This window comes from Benincasa hispida, chromosome 5 (assembly GCF_009727055.1).
Source record: "Benincasa hispida cultivar B227 chromosome 5, ASM972705v1, whole genome shotgun sequence".
Classification (NCBI taxonomy): domain Eukaryota; kingdom Viridiplantae; phylum Streptophyta; class Magnoliopsida; order Cucurbitales; family Cucurbitaceae; genus Benincasa; species Benincasa hispida.
The window spans coordinates 8,400,983-8,410,355 of NC_052353.1; the positions used below are offsets into that span (position 1 = coordinate 8,400,983).

Below are 9,373 nucleotides of genomic sequence, written 5' to 3' on the forward strand. Positions count from 1 at the left end.
CGACAAAAGTTCTTTGAGGAAGGACGAATGTAACACCCTGCACATTTTTTTAGTAATAATATAATTTCAGTAACTTTATTATTTGGAATTTCAGTAATTGTTATTAGTTGGAGGGCATTTTTGGAATTCAAGTGTAAGTGCGAGAATTTAACTGTTGGCATGAAATTATTCAATTTGAAATTCAAATTGGAAATTAATGGCAGGGAATAATTTTCTTTTGAAACAGAAAGGAATTTAATAATATAAAATGGAAAGGAATTAAATGTAATTATATTTACTTCCTTTCTTGTTTTATTATTATTATTATTATTATTTTAATAAAAAGTCAAACCCCACCCCCTTTTCTTCCTCACGTTCGTGAGCCTGTCCGACGCCTCCCAAAGCTGTCGCGTCAGTTTCTTCTTTATGACCTCCGTCCACCACTACTCAAGCGTCGTACTCTTTTACCGTCACTGGATCTATCGATATGAGTAAGATTTCTACTGTTTGGGTTTGTTTTCGGTTGATTCTTGAATACTCATTTACTTTTGGCATCAATTGGTTGATACCCATTGTGTTTCAACTTTGGATTCAAGTTTGTGAAGGTATTGAGGTGTTGTTCAGTGAAGTTGGAGTTTGTTTTAGCGAGTTTTGGTAAGTTTTATGCTTTGATTACCCTCTTGTGGATTAATTTTGGTTGTTGAAAATTTTTTGTAAAGTCATTTGGAAGTGATTTTTTTTTACGAAGCTACATATGGATAATTTATTTGAGACATTGGTAGTGAAGTATGTATTTGATTCAAGCTTTAATCATGTAAGCCTAATTTCAAATTATGATTAGGGGGTTGATTCAAGAATTTTATTCAAGATTTATATATATAAATATATTGACTTTTATTTATTATTTTAGCAAATAAGTTGTTGAAGTAGAGTGGTAATTGATAATACTTTATCTCTATAAGTCAAAGATCATCCCTACAACACTCAAAAAATATATCAGTTAAGACTATTTTCATTTTGGCAAAAATAAGGACTTTTATATATAACTAAGAATTTAAATAATTAATATAATAAATATGGTTTATAAATCTTCAACAAAATGGGGATGTAGCTCAGATGGTAGAGCGCTCGCTTAGCATGCGAGAGGTACGGGGATCGATACCCTGCATCTCCATTCTTTTTTAGTTACCTTATATATTTATATATATTTAATAAACATTTTACCATATAACAAACATGTCGTTGTAGTATAGTTGTAAGTATTCTTGCCTGTCACGCGGGTGACCCGGGTTCGATCCCCCGCAACGTCGTTTTTATCGTTTTTTTTCATATTATTCGATTGGAATATCAAGGAAGAATTAAAGTGTCCTATGGCCCTTCTTTCATTATATTTAAATAAAAATATAAGAAAAAGGAGATAATATTTAGTTTTATTTATATATATTTGACAAAGATAATGTTAAGTTTTATATTTATATGTAATTACAAGGATATACTTTTTGAATTTAGAAATATTGTTTTTTTAATCTCATTTTTTTACCATAAAAATGACATTTGAGTATTATTTGAATAAAATGTTTTTTGTATTTCACATTTGATCTTTCATGTAAAATATCTTATAATTATTTAGTTTTCAGAAATGGCAGAAGAGTAAATAAATTATATTGATGCCAAAATACAAATTGGAGAAACACATTCGACCTATAAGAGATTACCATCAGTGTGGTACCAGCCACACACATTCCTATCCTTATACCCATGGATGATATCCATCCAAAAGTATAGGTTTCTTGATGCCTAATCTCTCTCATCTTTTAATACATACAAATTAATTAATATATGAATATTAAATTTATAATTTAGAAATTTATATTGAATTTTAAATTATAATATTGAATCTAACTACTCCATATTAATTAATTAATTAATTGAGGATATAATAAACCATAAAGAACCGATGTATTAATACTATTAATTATAATTAGTTTATCATTGATTAATTATAATTTCGTTATTTTTTAATCATAAAATGTTATATTAATTTTTCTAAACTGATTTTGATTGTTTGATTAATCAATACATCATATTTATATAAATTCATCAAATTGATACATCTAATTATGTAATCAAGTAACTTTAAATATAAATTACTCATTTTATAAATATTTGTAATTAATAATTAATTAATATTATTATTTGATAGTTAAATAATTAATTTTGCTTAATCGATAATGGGTATATCATGGAGACTCAGTCAACTTATCTAAGGGATACGAGAGTCACACATCTCAATCGACACATGATGATGGATTAAGTACGATAGAGATGAATGTTATAGATGAAAAAAATGAAAATTTGAATATTATAAATGATCTACAATGTCTAATTGTCGATGTAAATGAAGAAGATAACGAGAATGAGATGTACATAATGCTCAAGAAAGAGATAACAATTCAAGCTTATTTGAAGACTTAATAAATGAAGCACGTAACCAGTTGTACCCTAGTTATACAAAATTCTCTTCATTGCTATTTTTGGTGAAGTCAATGCATATTAAGATTCTTAATGGTTGGACTAACAAGTCGTTTGATTTGTTACTTGAATTGTTAAAAGAAGCATTTCCTGTTGGAGTATCTATACCTAGTTCATTTTATGAAGCTAAAAGAAAATTACATAACTTAAAACTAGGTTATGGGTCTATTCATGCTTGCAAATATGATTACATCCTATATTGAAAGCAATTTGTTGATTGGCAATAGTGTCCAGTATGTGGTGAGTCTAGGTACAAAGTTAAAGATGGAAAAAGTAAAAAGATTCCACATAAAATTGTACGACATTTTTCTTTAATACCAAGATTAAAGCGATTATTTGCATCTAAACATATTGCACATGAAAAGAGGTGACATAAAGATAAACAGGTTAAAACTAATGGAGTGTTACGAAATCCAGCTGATGCTGAAGGGTGGAAGCAGTTTGATCGTGAGTTTCCTCAATTTGCTTCAGACCTACAAAATGTTGATTCAGGACTAGCTTCAGATGGCTTCAATCTATTCAAGAATTTGAGTACTTCATATGGTATGTGGCCAGTAGTGCTCATTCCTTACAATTTGTCACCTTAAAAATGCATGAAAGAGACGAATTTCATTGTCTCCCTTCTTATACTGGGACCGAAATCTCTTGGAAAAGAAATGGATATTTACTTACAACAATTGATTGAAGAGTTAAAGAAGTTATGGAATGACGGGTGTACACACTTATGATTGTGTTAGCAGCAAATACTTTCAACTACGGGAGCTTATTGTGGACTACTAATGACTTTCCTATATATGGTGACCTATCTGGATGAAGTACCAAAGGTTACCAAGCATGCCCTATTTGTAAAGAGGATACATCATCATTGAGGCTAAAAGGAAAACAATGTTTTATGGAGCATTAACATCATGTTCCAAATAATCACAATTGGCATAAAAGCAAGCAGTATGATGGAAAAGTGAAATGTAGACCTCCTTTAGTTTTCATGGATGGAAAAAATATCTTACGAGAGGTGAACTTGTTAATCTTTTATGTGCTTAGTAAACATCTAGAGAAATGTGACAAAAAACGAAAATGAAGTTTAAATTGGAATAAAAAAGTATATTTTTCCAACTTCCATATTGGTTGAAACTTTTATTAAGACATAAATTAGATGTTATGCATATCGAAAAGAACATTTGTGATAATTTGTTAGGCACATTGTTAAATATTGAGGGAAAGAATAAGGATAGAACTAATGCTTGTTTGGATTTAGAAGATCCAAATATACGAAAAGAATTACACCTGTAAAAAGTAGGGGATAGAGTTTAAAGCCATACGCTACATACACATTGACTACTAATGACAAAGTTGCATTCTGTAAGTGGATGAAATCAGTCAAATTTCCTTATGGGTTTGTATCAAATATATTAAGATGTGTGAGTGAGAAAGATGGAAAATTATGGGGACTAAAAACTCACGACTCTCATGTTCTACTTCAAAGGCTTCTTCCAATTAGTGTTCGAGCATACTTAAAAAAAGATGTGTCTACTGTTGTTGTTGAGTTATGTTCATTTTTTTATGATCTGTGCAAAAACAATATCTATAGGTGAAGGAACTCTATGAGAAGAGAACCTTGAGCAGAAGCAAGATCGTCCCAAATTCATTTTTCATTGAATGTAATTTTTACAGCAAATCAAGAACAAGATATACATTTATATAAATTATAGCATGCAATAATAAAGGAAAACTTAGGGTTTTAGAAACTCTTACCTTTGAAGACTATTCTTCAAGAATCCTTCGAACAAGTCACGAACGGATCTCCTTCTCCAAAAGGGACACTACCAAATGGAGCCTTCTGTATTCTCTTTGGGGATTGAGAATGGCAGGAGGTGTGGGCTCTGCCTTTGGGTTTTGGAAGAGGGAAAGAGATTGAGAGGAGAAGAGGTAGGAAAAGAACTTTTCTTCTCTTTTCGTTTTGTCCAGAGATAATTATTCTCTCAATGTTTCAAGTAGTATATGTACCTTATCCTGGTGACACTATGGATACGGCTCGTTTTGTAGGTATTACAAGTGTTGTAAAATGCTACAAATGATCTGATCCTGATCATTCATGTAGAGACATACGAGCGGGGGTATTCTATACAAAGAGTTGGTATAAGACCAGACCACGAAATGATTAGTCTCTTTATATAATGCCGTTAGTAATAGAGACTTACATTTCACTAGGATAACCATAGGTGACATGACTTGAATCCTAAGTGAGTTATGAACTCCTACCCATGAAGGCAGTCCTTTGATTTATATGGGTGAGAGTGGCCAGATTGCCAACTCTACAAGACTACCATTTTGAGGATTCGTCTGACTGGGGAGCTGGGAACTCAGCTACACAAGACAAAATTCACTTCTTCCCTGATGCAGAGGTAAGTAGATAAATTGCTCACTTAAGGTCTGATTCTGAGTCTTGAACATAGTGGCCGCACCCTTTCCTGGTCGGAGAGGACTTAGTCATAGTGGGACTATAACTTATTATTCATTAGAAGAATCAGTGGTACTTAAAGAGTTAAATGTAACTACAAGGGAAAAACGGTATTTTAGCTTAGCTGTACTTATGAGCAATTTGTGAAGGGTCATCGCATTGTTGATTGGTCATATCCAATGGACATAGAAATTTATCTATAGTGCGAAGAGTGCAACTGTCGGTCTTTAGTGGAGTGACCGTCAGTTAGTGGATGTTGGTAATTTAGTTAAACAGTTTAATTAATTATCCGAGTACTGTTGAAGCTTCAACTCACAGGTCCATAAGGTCTCCGCTGTAGCTCAACAGGGATTTAATCTTTGGATTAATTTAAAGTGTTCAAATTAATTGAGAGAATTAATTATATATGATATAATTAATTATAATGTATTTGATACATTATATATGAGAGGAATTTGAATATGATTCAAATACCAATTATATGAATGAGGTTCATGTAATTGAATATAAATATGATTTATATTGAGAGGAATAAAATATTTGGATATGATCCAAATAGAAGTCTTATCACTTAGGATACTTGGAATCTGTTTTGCTAAAACTAATGGGTTAAAAACATGGTTATTTTTTTTGCAAAGTCTTATAAAAGTTTATTCGTTTTTCCAGCAACAGTTTTAAAATGCTACAGCCACTATTAGTTTACCTAGCACCGAAAAATTGAATGGCAAAAACTATTCGATTTGGAAACATATGCTTACTACGATACTCATCATCGAGGATCTGAAGTTTGTCCTTATGGAGGACTTTCTTCCTATTCCACCTCAGAACACTATTTGAAATGTTCGAGCGGCGTACGACTGTTGGACACGGGAAAACGAGAAGGCTCGAGCCTATATCTTAGCCAATCTTAGTGACGTGTTGGCCAAGAACCATGAGCCCATGGTCTCAGCATGTGAAATCATGAAGTCCCTGCGAAGAATGTTCGAACAGCCATCTAAACAGCTCAAGCATGAGGCTCTGAAACATATATTCAGCTCCAAAATGAAGGAAGGTACCTATGTTCATGAACATGTGCTGAATATGATGGTCCACTTTAACGTGGCGGAGATGAATGGGTCTAAAATTGACGAAGGAAGTCAGGTTAGCATTATCCTGCACTCATTGCCAGAGAGCCTCCTCCACTTTGTTAGCAATACGATTCTTAACAAAGTGGACTATACACTTACTACTATCCTCAACGAGGGCAGTCAGGTTAGCATTATCCTGCACTTACTATTCTTCACTACTTTGTTAGCAATACGATTCTTAACAAAAGGGAGGTAAGGAAAATGTTGCTCTTCTTCTAAAAGGTTCCATTGAGGTTTGACCTTAGCAACAAAGTTTGCACCTTAAACTTCTAACTCTGGAAAGGGGAAGAAGAAGAAGGGTGGTAAAGGGAAAGGGAATGCGCCTGCTAACCCGCCATCTGTTGCCCAGAAGGACCGTCCACCGCCGGTTGAAAAGGAAAATGTTTTCACTGTAACTAGGATGGACACTGGAAGAGGAATTGCCCTCGTTATCTGAAGGAAAAGAAGGCAGCCAAGGCTAAGGCCAAAGCAAACAAAGGTAAATGTGATTTATTATGTTAGAAACCTGTTTAGTGGAGAATGATGATTCCGCTTGGATAATTGATTCGGACGCCACTAATAATGTTTGTTCTTCTTTTTAGGGGATTAGGTCCTGGCGACAGCTGGAGGCTGGTGAGATGACATTACAAGTAGGCACCGGGTATGTTGTCTTAGCTGTGGCAGTGAGAGACATCCAGTTAACTTTACAAAATAGGTTTCTTGTATTAAAAGATGTCTTTGTAGTTCCTAAACTAAAAAGGAACCTTATTTCTGTAAAGTGTTTATTACAATGCAATTACACTCTTTCTTTTAAATTGAATAAAGTGTTTATTCATAAGGATGGTGTTGAAATTTGTACAGCTAAACTGGAAAATAACTTGTATGTGCTAAGACCGTTAGCCTTAAGTTCCCTCCATAACATAGAGATGTTTAAATCTTCCATAACTCAATCTAAACGCCAACGAGTTTCTCCAAAAAAAAAAAATGCCCAACTTTGGCATCTTCGATTTGGGCACATCAATCTCAATAGGATTGAGAGATTGGTGAAGAATGGCCTTATAAGCGAGTTAGAAGAAAATTCTTTATCAGTGTGCGAATCTTGCCTTGAGGGTAAGATGACTAAAAGACCTTTTACTTGAAAAGGTTATCGAGCCAAAGAGCCTTTAGAATTAGTACATTCTGACCTTTGCGGTCCTACGAGTGTGCAAGCTCGAGGAGGCTATGAGTACTTTATTATTTTTACTGATGATTACTCGAGATATGGGTATGTTTATCTGATACAATGAAATTCTGAATCTTTTGAAAAGTTCAAATTATTTAAAGCTGAAGTTGAGAATGCTTTGGATAGACAAATTAAAATACTTCGATCAGATCGAGGTGAAGAGTTTTTGGATTCTGAGTTCCAGGACTATTTATTAGAACATGGAATCATTTTTCAACTCTCGGCGCGAGTACAACTCAGCAGAATGGTGTAGCAGAGAGGAGAACAGAAACCTTTGTGAACATGGTTCGTTCGATGATGAGTTACGCTTCCTTACCGAACTTGTTTTGAGGATTCACAGTGGAGACTGCGGTATACATTCTCAATTGTGTTTCTTCTAAGAGTGTTGCGAGAAACACTCTAGAGTTTTGGAATGGGCGTAAAGCTATTTTACGTCACTATCGCATATGGGGTTGCCTAGCACATGTGCTTGAGGCAAATCCCAAGAAGTTGGAATCACAGTCGAGGTTGTGCCTCTTTATAGGTTACCCCAAATGTACATGAGGGGGTTACTTTTATGATCCATCTGAAAACAAGGTGTTTGTTTCCACGAATGCTACTTTTCAAGAGGAGGATCATATCAGGGAGCACAGTCCACATAGTAAAGTCGTGTTTAGTGAGCTTTCCAAAAGAACTACTGAAACTGCAAAAAGAGTTGTTGAAGGACTTGCTTCATTAACCAGAGTTCTTGATGATAGTTCATCTAGTAGGTCGGTTCCACCTCAAGAGTTGAAGGAACCTCGACGCAGTGGCTGGGTTATAAACCCGCCTGATCGCTATTTGGGTTTCACGAAAATCCTAGCTATGGTGGTAGATGACGACGTTGAGGATCTGTTGTCCTATCAAAAGACAATGGAGAATGTTGACTGGGATGAATGGGTTAAAGCCATGAATCTCAAGATGGAGTCGATGTAACTTTAACTCGGTGTGGATCTGGTAGATCAGCCTGATAGGGTAAGTCCTATAGGTTGTAAATGGATCTACAAGCACAAACGGGGTGCTGATGGAAAGGTACAAACCTTCAAGGCTAGACTTGTGACAAAGTGTTATACCCAAGTGGAGGGAGTCGACTATGAGGAGACTTTCTCACCTATTGCCATGTTAAAGTCGATCCACATCCTCCTATCCATTGCTACTTATTATAATTATGAGATCTGGCAAATGGACATCAAAACAGCTTTTCTGAATGGCAATCTTGAGGAGACCATTTACATGGTGTAACTCGAAGGATTCATTGCCCAAGGTTAAGAGCAAAAGGTTTGCAAACTGAATTGATCCATTTATGGGCTGAAGCAGGCGTCTCGATCTTGGAATATTTGATTTGATGCTGCTATCAAATCGTATGGCTTTGACCAAAACATTGATGAACCTTGTGTTTACAAGAAGCTTTCTTAGTGTTGTATATAGACGATATACTACTCATTGGGAATGATGTAGGTCTACTGACTGCAGTTAAGAAATGGCTAGCGACCCAATTTCAAATGAAAGATTTGGGAGAGGCTCAGTTTGTTCTAGGTATACAGATCTTTCAGGATTGTAAGAACAAAGTGCTAATGCTGTCTCAGGCATCATATATTGACAAAATCTTGCTCAAGTACTCGATGCAGGACTTAAAAATGGGCCTACTACCATTCAGGCATGGAGTCACTTTGTGTAAGGACATGTGTCCTAAGACGCCTTAAGAGGTTGAGGAAATGAGACAGGTCCCATATGAATTTTTCATTGGCAGTTTAATGTATGCGATGCTCTGCCCTAGGCCAGACATCTGCTATACTGTGGGAATAGTCAGTAGGTATCAGTTTAACCCAGACCAGGGTTACTTGACCGCAGTTAAAAACATCCTCAAGTATCTTCGGAGAACGAGGGACTACATGCTCGTGTATGGGTCTAGGGATTTGATCCTTGTTGGATACACGGATTTTGACTTTTAGACTGATAAAGTGTCAACCCCGTACTCTATTTTCCTACAAAAGTAAGTAACAAGTGTGTTAAGTAAAATTGAGAAAGAAGATAAAGAAAGTAGAAAGATGGAGGAAG

At 35.0% G+C, this 9,373-nt stretch overlaps 1 non-coding gene across 1 annotated transcript; it reads left to right on the plus strand.

The window, feature by feature from the left end:
• The first annotated feature begins 1,080 nt into the window (after positions 1–1,080).
• TRNAA-AGC lies at positions 1,081–1,153 on the plus strand. The gene has a single exon. It is a non-coding gene; the product is annotated as a tRNA-Ala (tRNA).
• The last annotated feature ends 8,220 nt before the right edge of the window (positions 1,154–9,373 follow it).